Below are 14,721 nucleotides of genomic sequence, written 5' to 3' on the forward strand. Positions count from 1 at the left end.
AGTCCAGGCAGGGCTAGAGTCACAATAAGACTCCTGACTCTACACCTTCATTTGATTTTCATCAAATAGTTGCTGAAATAGATGAACGAGTAGAGTGAGGCTTCCACAAGGCTACCATACTTCCACTTTGGAACACAAGGCAACACCTATCCATGTCATAGGGCCCTGGGGACAGCATAACAACCACTCTAGTTTTCTTGGGACCAAAAGCATTTTTGGAAAATAAAATGCTAAATAATAAAGTACTAGGAAAATAGGAACAAGTTGGTTCTCTTTCTGGAGGTCTTTGAAATGAGAGCAGGTTGCAAATTTAAGACATCCTTTCAAGGTCACCCCAATCTAGAAGGCACCTATTGAAAGGTCTTTGCTTTTTCCAGGGGTCTTCTATGTTCAACTCATTCAAGATCTAGACATCATCTCCATTCTTGGTTGTTGAGGTCTGGGGATGGGAGGCAGGTTTGGAGCTAAATCCTGGATGCTTCTAACCTCAATACCCTAGTGTTTTCTCTCTCTTGTCTCATGCCACCAGAAGGAGTTATTTTATCAACAAAGTTCCTTATATCACCTAAAGTTCAGTGAGGCTCCTGACTAACATGAAGGGAAAGAAAAGAGTAGGCCTAAGTAGAATGTGAAGCCAACGTGATACAAAGACTTAATGTGCTTTTGTAGAAGAAAAGGTGGGTGAAAAGAGAGGCAAGAGTTCTAATATCCCCTTCAAAGACAAGGTTATGAAAAGGAGTGACCCCTTTTCCCCTTAAGGACTCCCCTTAGTGGGGAGTAACAACACCCACTAAGAGCTGTTATTGACATACTAAAATGCTAAGCAAATTTTGGATATTGTGATGGTTACTATTAGGGCCAAAGTAGGCCCCCCAAATAGCAGTACTGGTGACAACATCCTAAACAGAAGGACTCTGACAGTGTGTAGACAGAAGGATTGTTAATTGGCAAACAGAAGTCTAAATTCAGCATTACTTAGGAATCTCCAAAGTTGAGTTTCCATTTACCAGGACCTCCCTCAATCTACCCCAAAGGTTGACTACCTCAGGCAGGGCATCAAGTTTCCAATTAATCAAAACAGCTTATATCAGATCAAAGACCCCCACCCTGCTGTCATATAAAATCTGCTTGCTTTGCTGTCATTTTGCTTCCCTCTGCATGCCCTGCCATCTCACTGCAAGAGACAGCCTTGGAAGTTTGATCCCCAATAAACCTTTCTTTCTACCCATGGGGTGGTTCAGTTTGGTGGTTTGATTGGTCCCTTGCTTGCAGTTATGACTCCTACGTCACTTCTATTCTCAATGGAAACAACTAAAAAGTGGGATCAGGCTTGCTATCTACTTCATAAGAATCTCAGGTTTCCAGTAGTGTGAGTTAATGTGAAAAAATCACTGTAAATTTACATATTTACATTTGAATACATTCCTATTTTAATATTTTTACTTTATGGCTTTGAGTGGAGCCCTTAATATTCTACAGCTGTTTCCCCCTTAAGCACTGTTTCATTTTCCATGGTTTCAGTTACACAATGGCCAATGGTTTTAGCCTACATTTTTGTCTATGGACAGTTGAATTCCTTACTTTCGGCCTGTGGTTAAGCCATTGTAGCCTCGTAGATTGAACAACTATTGGATCCTTGGATCTTCATTCATAGACAGCCATTGTTGGATTAGCTGGACCACAGCCTATCATTCTCATAAACCTCCTTTCTATATACACAGAGAGATTCATTCCATAAGTTCTGTTACTCTAGAGAACCCTGACTATGACAGCCATATATCATGGTAAAAGTAGTATGTGACAGAGTAAACTGCCTACCTAATGAAGGCCAGGATGGAGATATTGGGGAGAGAAGGGGTGGGTTAGAAGAGAGGCAAGAGTTCTAATGTCCCCTTCAAAGACATATCCACAATGGCCTAACTTCTACCCACTTCTAAAATGTCCTCCTACAGTGTCTGGGCTTGGAACCACATATTCAACACATGTTTTGGGGGAACATTTTGGATCTACACTTTGACATGCATGCGATAGGAAGTATATTATATGGATAAGATTTAGTACAATCTGTGTCTTCAGGCATTCTTTGTGTAGATAAGAGGGTACTGTTTGCATGTGTTATGAGACTGGGCCTAACACTAACTCTGATGTCTGTATTAGAATATGGAGGAATATGGAGAGTGGCAGTTTGTCTGCACAGTTGCGGGCAATCTTCCCATCTCCACCTCTTATCCCAGGCAGGCTGCTGAAAGGCACAAAGAATCAATAGACCACAAAGTGGAAACAATTTTAAACTCCAAGAAAAGTCCTCCTTTACCGATGTAATGATGCCATAGCCTGTCTCCAGAACTTGGATGAGAATGGGCCATTGAGAAGGTCCCTGGGGGGCATAGAAGCAGAGAGGCTGAACTTTAAGAGCAAGAAAGATTTCTTTTTTCATTAAAAGAAAAAGGTGTGTTGAGATTTACAATACCCAGGAAAGTGCAGAAAAGAGGATGAGAATCTTGTGATGGAATAAGACAATTTAGGAAAGGCAGAGGGGGTGGAAAAAGCACTCAGCTTATTTTAGTACACATACACAGAGAGGGGGGAGGGAGAGAGAGTTGAGCTTTCCAGGAAAATTGAGACCAAGTAGAAATATTTAGGGAAAAAATGCACACCAATGTTCACAATAACGGGACAGGTATCCATCCTGTAATGTGCTTTATAGTGTTCCCCAGGGATCATGCACACCCCAGCATCTCATTGCTTTAAAGGTCTCAAGATGAAATCTTTGTATTCTGGACCCTACATCTGATGGCTGGTCTCCTCTCCTCTCAAAAAATTGAGAGGTAGATGTGTACATATGCCATGTAAAGATGGAGGTCAGTGTGGTGAGGTGCTATCACAAGACAAGGAGCAGGCACTAGAAGAGGTAAGGCAGGACCCTGCTCTAAGCTAGTGGAGAGAGTGTGGCCTAGCCCCCCACTTTCATCTCAGACCCTGGCCTCTAGAATTGGAACAGAATAGACTTTTGTTGTTTTGAGGCCCTGGTCTATGGACATTTGCCTCATTGGTTACAGAAAACTAATATATACACCAAACAGTTCTATACAGTTTATATAGCAGGTGCACAATAAATAGATTGGTGAACAAACAATCTGATGAATCCCATGGACTATTAAACCAGGGGCACAATTGCACTTGACCCATGCCTATGTTACAGAGTGAAGGAATAGCACTTCAGTGTCCTCTTATAAACTCTGTAACCAGGGAATTCCATTGGAACAGTATAGAGTCTAGAAAAATGAGACATGGGGTGAACTCTGCAACTCAGTTTCCAAAGTACTTCAGGAGGAAGTTGAGATCTACTAAGAATTAAGCATCTCTGCTTCCTGGCTGGGTTAACAGGAATGAGACAGAACCTGATTTAGAATGTCTCCTCCAGAACTCAGAGCAAACCACAGTCTTGGAGTTCACTCATCCAAGGGAAGACACAAGACTTCCCCTGCATCTGGTGTCCTACTATAGCCTGAGGGATGCTTCTCTGCTCCCCTTCGGTACCATTTCCTAGCTGGGGAAACTGGAGAGCCCATGTACAGTTTTCCCTTCCTACTTAAGTTCGAAGATTCTGCTAATAATTTTATCACCCACTGTTCTGACCTAAAGCCAGGTTGGTCCTGATTGTGACTGCTTTTCTCCACTTGCCCTCCTGCATTGTTCTCCACCTTTCACCCCAGCTGCAGGACATTGACTTCAATACAGGGTACCAGCCAGGATCTGAGCTCTGGCTTTCAGTTGGGAAGCAGAAATGCTGACAGTAAACAAAAGAAGAGGAAGGTCAATTCACGGTCAAATAAGTGCATCCCCAGTTCCTCTCCTACTTCCTCCCAGCAGGGCTCCCACTGTGGCCCATGTCTTTGAATCCCAAGTCCCACTGTCTCTTTCTAGACTAATTGGGAAGTGTCATATGTTGCTGCAAGTTCCTGAAGGCTAGACTGTCCTGGTTGCTCCCTGAATATCTTCCCCACCCTAACATCTATACAGTATCTCCACATCCATACACCATCTCCACAGCTACACACCATCTCCACAGCTACACACCATCTCCACAGCTACACACCATCTCCACAGCTACACACCATCTACACAGCTACACACCATCTCCACAGCTACACACCATCTACACAGCTACACACCATCTACACAGCTACACACCATCTACACAGCTACACACCATCTACACAGCTACACACCATCTACACAGCTACACACCATCTATACATCACCACACCATCTCCACAGCTACACACCATCTCCACAGCTACACACCATCTCCACAGCTACACACCATCTCCACAGCTACACACCATCTCCACAGCTACACACCATCTACACAGCTACACACCATCTACACAGCTACACACCATCTACACAGCTACACACCATCTATACATCACCACACCATCTCCACAGCAACACACCATCTCCACAGCTACACATCATCTCCACAGCTACACACCATCTCCACAGCTACACACCATCTCCACATCTATGACAGTGTTTCCACCAAGCGCCTTCCGCTGAAACCTCCAGTTTAAATGAAAGTTTAAACAGTTACCAGTATTAATCATATGTGTATTTAAAACTTCATCTAAGAGTAAACATCTCCATCTCCTTTCTCACCTCTTCCTCTTTTCCTCTCTTGATGCCCATCTCTCTCTTCTCTCCTCTCCTGTTCCTCCCTCTCCTTCTCTCACCAAAGAGGAGACTGACATCAGACTCAGACGCACCTAAGTAAACATATGCCTGTGGCTGTTCTTCATTTAGGCTCCTGAGCCTCTGGTAGTCTCCGTTAATCCCTCTATGGATTAGGTCCCACCTCCCCACAGAGTCAACATGAAGCTGAACTGAACTAACATGCACACCCTCATGTGCCTTGCCTCCTCCCCTTATCCAGTTTCATACAAGTATTTCTGCTCTGTGTAGCTGCCAGTGGCAAGTTTCAGTCTTCCTCTCCTTTGCAAGCTCATGGGTTTGAGCTTGCTCACATGTCTAACTGCTTTACCACAGGGTCCACTCCAACCTTATACCTCTACATCAGGAGAGACACATGGGCTTGTCCAGAGGCAGAGATGGGTAAAAGGAGGTGCCCATATTCTTCCCAAATCCCAGGAGCAGAACTGTCATGAGGAGGCCAATTTTACATTTCCTGGCCTGAGGTTCTGTCTTTGCCATTTTCTGAGGGCAAGTCCCACCTATCATGTGGTTTCTGGTTTTCTCTGATAGTTTTCTACCAAAAATGTGCCTGATGACATGAACAGCCCTTTTAACACAGGGCAGAGAAAGTAGAAGGGAAAGCCTGGGGGAAGTGACTATAGGCACAGATTCCTCCCCACCACCTGACCCCCCCACACACACACAGAGGGGGAGGGAGGAAGGGAGAGAGAGAGACATTCACACCCTGCGTGCAAAGACTTGGACGGAAACAGATCACTTCTCAAATTGATGAACTGGCAGCTGGACACCCAGCTGCTGGGTGTTCCCATCCTGACTGTACAGCCTGTGTGACACCAGCCATGAGTGATGAACTTGAAAGCCAGCACTAGTAAGATTCACGTCCTCTGTGAGCAGCCAGCATGCCACTTCAGTACATGCCACCATGCAGGACTAAATATAGTTAGAGTCAGGTGGTCCAGAATGGACACAGGCTATAATCTCAGAAGCAAGGGACAAGTTGCCTCTGTCCTCAAATTTTCTGGAAAAGGAAGAAATTGATTCAGAAAATATAAAGAAACAAAAACGCAGGAGAGGGAAAATGTTTATGTGAGATTTGCTACTGGAGGCTTTGCTTTTAAGATCCATTCTACAAAACAAAAAGGAACGAGGCATTCATATTGCTTTTGTAAGTCCATAAAAGGAGGTTGTAGAAAGAGCCCAAATCACTTTCTTGACAATAAATCTCTTAAAAAGAATATATTATTGTCAACAGCACCAAAAGAGTCAGTAAAAGGTTTAGAATAATTGGCTTCAAATACATTTTTCTCTTTTTTTCAGATTTTTTTATTTAAAAAATTTTTCATTTTACATACCAATGCCAATTCACCCTCCCTCTCTCTCTCACACCCCAACCTGCCCCCTTCCCATCCCCTATCCACTCCTCAGAGGGGGTAAGTCCTTCCTTGGGGAGTCAAGAAAGTCTGGCATACCAAGTTCAGGCAGGACCAAGCCCCCTCCCCCCCTGTATCAAGGTTGAGCAAAGTATCCCTTCCATAGGGAATGGGCTACAAAAAGTCAGTTCATGCACCCAGGATGGGTCCTGGTTCCACTTCCAACCTCCCTACCCCCAACAGATCAAGCCACATAACTATCACAAACATACAGAGGGTCTTGGTCTCAGGCTGGTTCCCCATCTGTCCGTCAGTTCATTGTCTATGAGCTCCCACTAGCTCAGGTCAGCTGTCTCTGTGGTTTTCCCCACTGAGGTCTTGAACCCCCACCTTTGTTCATATGATCCCTCCTCCTCTCTTCAATTGAATTCCAGGAGCTCAGCCCAATGCTTGGTGGTGGTCACTGCATCTGCTTCCATCAGTTAGTGGATGTAAGTTCAATGATGACAATTAGTATAGTCACCAATCTAATTACAGGGGAATGCACCCTCTCCACTCTTGCTAGGAGTCTTAGCTTGGGATATTCTTGTGGATTCCTGGGAATTCTCTGGCACCAGGTTTCTCCCTAATCCCATAATGGTTCCCTCTATCAAGATCTCTTTCATTGTTTTCCTCCTCCCTCCCTCAACTCAACCTTTTTGATCCCTCATGTTCCCATCCCAACCGCCTCTCTTCTGCCCCCTCCAAGTTTACCCAGAGATCTTAACTATTTTTCCTTCCTGGGGCCTGTGGGGACATCAGACCTTGAGCAGAAACCCACTTCCCCTTTGGCCTGGGAGCAGACAGCTGTGTGATGTTTACTGAAAACAATTCAGTGCTAAAGCTCTTGATAGGGCTCAGATAAGGGCTTGCTCACTGAAATACCATGCCTTTCACACCCCCTACGGCTAGATGTCTCTTCCTGTTTCCCTGCTGTGTCTCCCTGATTCTGGGGCCGGAGATTAAACCACCAGCCAGGAGGGTGAGAAGTCTGGAAAGAATTGTATGTAGATGGATGGCAGAAGTCCTTAAAAAGGGGAAGCGTTTTTTCTTGGAGAGACTTCTCTCTCCTAAGCGGACTTGGAATCTCCTCCTAAAGCTGACTTGGGAAACATAAAGTTTTCTTAAAGCAACTGACCCGGTCTCTGTGTCATCTATCCCGACAACCTCACTACATTCTCGGATGCAGGCCGCACAGCAGGTGCGACAATTGGAGGATCCCACCGAGATCGTGAAAGCGAGGTAAGTGAGCGGGTTCGTCTCTTTTTCTGGCCAGGGACAGATTGGGGAAAAAAGAAAAGAAACCATGGGAAATAGTTCTGAGAAGCTTAAATTACAGTATCAAGTTAAAAAGTTACTTGAAGGACATGGGACTACAGTAAAGTCTAAAACCTTAGAAGGCTTTCTAAAGTGGATTGAACGAGCCAGTCCATGGTTCATTACTGGGGGGAGCTTAAATATCCCAGATTGGGAGGAGGTTCGCTGTGATCTTCATCAACTTTTACGAAAAGAGGGACCTGAGTCCCTGCCCCCATCCACATTCTCCTTATGGAGATTAGTGAAGGGCGCACTTTTGACAGATAAGGCTAGCCACTGCCAGGTAGTCCAGGCCACAAAAGAGGCTTTTTCAGAGTTACAAGAGATTGAGACTCAAGCCTCCCTGAGTTCTGAGGCAGAGAGTGACAGTGAATCATCTGGAGAAACCCTGACTGAAACTAGAGGCTCCATTGTTAGTGAGGATGAGGAGGAGCCTCTTAGCAACAACAAAAGAGTTAATAGAAATCTCGGGGCACGACCCAAAAGGAGGGACTTCAGTCAGAATCGGGTATATCCTACTCTGTCAGACCCAGACTCTGACTCGTCAGAGTCTGAGAAGGAACGGTTACTTGCTGAGGTCTCGGCCCTTAAAAAGGCACTAAAAAGGACTCGAATTAAAAAAAGACAGGACAGGGAGAGAAACCCTCCATACTCTAAAATGAGGGACTCCTCCTTCTCGGACCTGGAGGGAAGACCCAGAGGAGGGGTCCAATGCTATCCGGTGGTGGCCCCAGTAATGGAAGTTCCAGACCCAAACAACCCTGAGCAGGTCATTAGGCGCCATAACCCTTTAAGTTTCAAAAATATGAAACAACTGAAAGAGGCAACTCTAAATTATGGAGCACAGGCTCCCTTTACACTTTCCTTAATGGAATCTTTTGTGCCTCTTAATTTGACACCTGGCGATTGGCAGCAGCTTTGCAGAGCAGCTTTGTCCGGGGGAGATTATTTGATTTGGAGAGGTGAGTTTCAAGAAAGATGCAGCCAGACAGCCCAAAGGAATGCACAGGCCGGACAGCCCCAGAGAAATGTGGAGATGCTTACTGGGAGTGGTCAGTATGCCACCGCTCAACAACAAATGCAATATGACATCGCTGTCTATGCCCAAGTGGCGGCAGCAGCCCAAGGTGCTTGGAAAGCATTGCCTTCAAAGGAAGGAGGGGATCACCTGTCCAGAGTCCTTCAAGGACCCTCCGAACCTTTCCAAGACTTTGTAGACCGCCTCAGTCAGGTAACAGAGAGAATATTTGGGGGCATTGGGCCTGCGATGCCAATTATCAAACAGATGGCTTTTGAAAATGCAAATAAGTACTGTAAGGAGGCTCTTCGCCCCCACCGCAACAAAAGTCTAAATGACTACATCCGGATCTGTAGAAACATTAATGATAATTTCATCCAGGGCCAAGTGTTAGCTGCTACTATTCGACCCCAAGGGGGGGAAAAAAGATCTAATCAGGGAGGGAGAAAAACATGTTTCAGCTGAGGTAGGGAGGGACACTTCCATAGAGAGTGCCCTCAAAATAGTACTACTAGTCTCAAGAGACCTGGTTTATGCCCCCGCTGCCAAAGGGGATATCATTGGGCCACTGACTGTTACTCTAGAACTGACTTGGGGGGCAATTTCCTTCCTACTAATAATAATCAAAAAACTGGAAGAGGGCCCCGCTCCAGGGCCCCAAAACCAATGTATATGGGGCAATGACCCCCACTGTGGACAGCAGCAAGATTCGTTTACTCCCCCAGAGCAACCCCTTCATATCTCAGACCTCCTTAGAGCCACTTCAGGCAGTACAGGACTGGACATCGGTCCCTCCACCCGGGCAGTCCTAACACCCAAGATGGGGATCCAGGCCCTCCCTACTGGGGTACATGGGCCATTGCCCCCAGGCACAGTTGGACTACTCTTGGGACGGTCCAGTACTATCCTTCGAGGCATCCAGGTACACCCTGGTGTTATAGACCAGGATAGTGAGGGAGAGATTAAAATAATGACATCAGTGGACAGTGGGGTTGTTGCCATCCCAGCAGGAGAACAGATTGCTCAGTTACTCCTCCTCCCTACAGCTCCTTGTGAGGCTCAAAAAATTAAAGAGAAAAGGGATAACCAAGGTTTTGGAAGTACTGGCCCAGCAGCATTTTGGGTAGCCACCATGGAGAACCGCCCCCAGCTTACATTAAAGATAGAAGGCAAGTCCTTCAAAGGCGTTTTAGATTCTGGTGCGGACATTTCTGTCCTCTCAGATAAATTCTGGCCCCCTGCCTGGGCCAAGCAGGAAGGGAAGGTGACCCTTCAGGGAATAGGAAAGGCTGTGCCACAAAAGAGCCTCAGAATGCTAAAGTGGCAAGATTCTGAGGGCCACACAGGGTTTTTTCAACCATATGTTTTGTCTGGCCTCCCTACCAACCTCTGGGGATGAGACCTCCTACGAGAAATGGGAGTGGTCCTCACCACCCAGGCACCCAAGTCCAAAAGCAGTGCCCCCCAACAAGGGATGGGCTGGAGTCAGGGGAAGAGACTAGATAAACTAGAACAGGGAGAGGTTTGCCCGGTGGCATCCCCCCCTTTGAATACCAGGGCCCCAGGGAACAGGAAGGATTTTAACCATTTTTAATGAGGGTCACTGTTGCGCCGCCAGCCCCCATACCTATCACATGGCTATCAGATGATCCCGTATGGGTGGAACAGTGGCCCTTACCAGCAGAAAAACTCCAGGCGGCTCATCAGCTAGTTCAAGAACAATTGGAGGCGGGTCATCTGGTCCCCTCCACGTCCCCCTGGAATACCCCCATATTTGTAATTAAAAAACCATCAGGAAAGTGGAGGTTACTACAAGACCTGAGGGCCGTAAATGCGACCATGCAGCCCATGGGGGCACTCCAGCCTGGCTTGCCCTCACCTGTGGCCATTCCTAAAGACTGGCATTTGATTGTCATTGATTTAAAAGATTGCTTCTTTTCCATTCCCCTACATTCTCAAGATAGTCCTCGGTTTGCATTTAGCCTTCCTGCAATTAACTTTAGGGAGCCTGCACTTCGCTTCCAATGGGTGGTGCTCCCCAAGGGATGGCTAACAGTCCAACTATATGCCAGATTTATGTAGCTGCCTGTTTAGATCCCCTCAGGCGTAAGTTCCCTGATCTTTACATCATCCACTACATGGATGATGTTCTTTTGGCTGCAGCCGAGGAGAGGCAATGTTACATAGCCTTTGCAGAGCTACAAGAGCTCCTAGAGGCCCGCAGATTTATTTTGGCTCCAGAAAAGATCCAAAAGAGACCCCCTTATACTTACTTGGGTCATCAAATTCAACAAACTGGCCTCCGGCCCCAAAGACTCCAAATTGATTGTTCAAATTTAAAAACGCTTCATGACTGGCAGAGATTTTTGGGAAAGGTGCAGTGGATTCGCCCTTCTCCTTCTATTGAAACAGCGGCTCTTAAACCCCTTTATGATATTCTTCCTGGGGATCCCGCTCCAACTTCCCCTAGACAGATTACCCCAGAGGCCAGGAATGCCCTACAATTGTTGTTAAAAAGTATAGAGCAAGCCCACCTTTGGCGTATAGATTATGGACAGCCTCTTGTTCTGGTTGTACTTTCATCTAGCTTTTCGCCCACTGCTGTGTTTTGGCAGACTGGCCCCATTTATTGGATACATTTGTCAGCCTCCCCTAAGAAGGTAGTGGCCCCCTACTATAATCTGATTTTACAATTGTTATGGAAGGCACACAAGTTTAGCATCCAAACCTTTGGAAAGAGTCATGATAAAATTATTCTTCCTTATGATAAAGAGAAGATGGAATATCTACAGACCTTCCATGATGGGTGGACCCTGTTTATTACATCTACAGGTGCCAAGTTTGATAACCTTTATCCCAATAGCCCCTTAATGTCTTTTTTCCACCTCTTAGGGTCACATATGGAGGGCTTTTTACCTAGCTTTTTACCTAGCTTCTCTGGAGCTGTGGATTCTAGCCTGGTTATCCTTTGCTTTACGTCTAATATCCACTTATGAGTGAGTACATATCGTTTTTGTCTTTCTGGGTATGGATTACCTCACTCAGGATTTTTTTCTAGTTCCATTTGCCTGTATTTCAAACTGAATCTGTTGCCTTAATTATAGAAACAAAAAACCCTTGAATTTACAGGAAGCCAGGGATATGGTCTTATAAAAAGTATGTGTGGCCGTGTGTCAGCAAATGAGCCAACCCAAGTCGCAACCAGTCTACCTACTGAGCTACTCAGACTGCCCACGAAGGCCAAGTGTGGCTGTGTCATCTCCAGACTGACAGTTAACACGGTCATAATGACTTGGTCATCTCTGCCCAGTTACTAGATAAGTGAGAAACTCAGCTTCATAAATAGGATCTACTGTTAAATGTTTTTCAGGTTATAAAACCAAAATACATCCACTGTCAAAGCTGGAAAAAAGACAAACAAGAAAATCACAAAGCACAGAGCCCATAACTCAGAATCCCAACGGTTCTCTTTGTTAACCCTATGAGAAAGACCTTTCCATATTTTCCCAGTTCTTATATCAATCAAATAAGCTGAGAAATAAGACAGAAATAGAAATAATAATTTATAGATTTAAATAGAAAATAAACAACATAAAATAGATACAAATGTATAGAATTCAATGGCCCATTCTTTGGCCTTATGATTGTACTGTAAAGCATTTAATCAATGCCTAAGTCTCAATCTTACATCTTTCCCAATTTTTCATTGTTACAAAACAAGTTGGGTTTTCTTCCTAGCATTCAAAATAGTCTCCTGGCCATAACTGAAATGGAAAACCTAAAAATTAGGCAAGAAAATTCCATAACCATTTTCTTCAAATCCCATGTTGTTTTAGACTTAGGGATCTTGGCACACACCATGCTCATCTAAAATGTCAATGTCCCCATGTCCTGCCCCCCCACCTCCCTGTACTCTACTTATCAACCTACAGATAATTTTTGGCAGAGGGCAGTTAATGACTTCGCACCACATAAATCCCTGATGGGACTTTACTTCTCACTCAGGAAAAAAACAATTTAAGACATAGAAGTTTAGTCTTGTTCCCCTGACACTTCTTTCTCGGTGCTCTATAGAGGGATAATCTAAGAATATAGCATTCATTTGAGCCGGGCATTGATGGAGCACACCTTTAATACCAGTACTCGGGAGGCAGAGGCAGGTGGATCTCTGTGAGTTCGAGGCCAGCCTGGTCTACAGATCGAGTTCCATGACAGCCTCCAAAACAATACAGAGAAACCCCTGTCTCGAAAAACAAACAAACAAACACACAAAAAATATAGCATTCACGATCTCCCTTTCTGTAGATGCACAAACATTATACTAAAGTTCTTGTTTCCATGTGTCATTTGCCTTCAAGGATCTTGATTTGTCTGTACTTTACATGCCACCATTGTCACACTTCCAGTTTAGTGAGTGTCTGCTTTCCAGATTGGACTCCCAGCTTGCAGTAACCCACATATGTATCTCCCCATGGAGGGTGACTGAAAATCCAGTAGGCTCAAGTTTCCTTCCTGAAATTCACTTAGTATAAAACCATTTGGACTGCATCTTCTACACACACATCATACACATGCCTTAGCACAATCATACGTTTGCATATCCATGTGCCTTTGAGTCTAAAGTCTTCTTAAGATGGAAATTATGTCTTATTTTTCTCATTATTTCTGGAACCTAGTAGACAGCCTAGTACACAGGGGGTAGCCAACTGAAAATTTGCCAAATGAGCATGCCAACACACTCGTATATTCCTTTTTTTTTTGGTTTTTTTACGAGACAGGGTTTCTCTGTATTGTTTTAGAGGCTGTTGGTCCAGCCTGGCCTTGAACTCACAGAGATCTGCCTGCCTCTGCCTCCCAAGTGCTGGGATTAAAGGCATGCCCCACCACCGCCCGGCAACACACATGCATATTCTTATACCACCTAACCACGTTTGACTTAAAGACATTAGCTAAAAATAGTAGATGACTATAATCATACAAAGTCCCAAGAATATTAATATTTGTATCTTAGTGTGTTTTCCAAACACACTGATATAAAATTTTTCAGATCCATATATCTCTGGAGTTTGACTGGCACTTGAGAGCACTGGCATTTACTGTGCTGGGTGTTTCCCAGGTGATACTGGCACAGCAGCTGTAGCTGCAATCAGAATCATCTCTGTTGTTTGCTAAACTTCTGCAATGATCTGATCCAGAAGGTGAGTGCAGAAGTTGAGTATTCCATAGTCAAAACATTTCATTCAATAAATCCATCCACAGATAGATAAGTGGAGATCACAGGACTTGGGCCACAGTCATAAGCTAACAATGAGATCTGAGACTTATCTCAGTGACTACATAACTAAAAACAATTTCCTGAGGGAAATCTACCCTAAGATGTCTTATGATTTGGGCTGAAATTCATTCCTTCCTGATTGCACAATACTCTGTAGAGTTGCGCTCTTCAGAGCTTTCTGAAGAGGATAAAATAACCCTCTGAATACCAATCTCTCAGTCAACAAATATAAGTTCAACACCTATGAAGGCAAACTGTGTGCAGACCTCAACAGGGAGAAGAAGATACTAGGCAGCTGGGACGATAAGTAGAAGTACCTTTAAAAAAGATATTACTGGTAACCAAAGAGTTTTTGAAGGTCTTGTGCAGACAAGGGATGCTAAAATAGCTCTGAGAGAGAAAGGGGGCTATTCCTAAATGCAAAAGGAGAAAAGAGAAAACATTAGTAGGAAAATACCCTGCAGAGCTGGGGCTAAGATAGGATTTCTGAGGCAAGATTATGCCTGAAATTGTAAAAAATAAAAAACAAAAAACAGCCATAGACTGTAGCCAATTCTACCAGGATGGTCCTAGCTGTAGAAGCAGGATATCTTGACATCTATAAAAACAACAAGGGGTTGTCTTTGTCAGTTAGCTATTGGCTCCCTTCTACAGGTGACATTGCTCTAGAATCTCATTCCTCACTGCCATCTGGCATTTTCTGGCTAGCCCTGGCTCTTGTACTGAAATGCAAAAGTGAAAACAGCTAAAATAGCACAGAGAAAATGGCAGCTTGTGGTTGTTGGCATAGCTTGGGATACAAGAGTGTTAATGCTTTGAGTCTTAAATAGTTCCCCAAGACCTGTGTGTTAAAAGCTTGGTCACAGCATGGTGCTAATTGCAAGGTAGTGAAGCCTTGGAGAGGTGTAGCCCAACAGGAGGCCTTTCTGTTAGTGGGGAAAGTGAAGAAGGGGACTGGAGACCCCAGCTCTTCCCCCTCACTCTTT

Source organism: Mesocricetus auratus, unplaced genomic scaffold (assembly GCF_017639785.1).
Source record: "Mesocricetus auratus isolate SY011 unplaced genomic scaffold, BCM_Maur_2.0 Super-Scaffold_100013, whole genome shotgun sequence".
In the NCBI taxonomy this organism is placed as follows: Eukaryota; Metazoa; Chordata; class Mammalia; order Rodentia; family Cricetidae; genus Mesocricetus; species Mesocricetus auratus.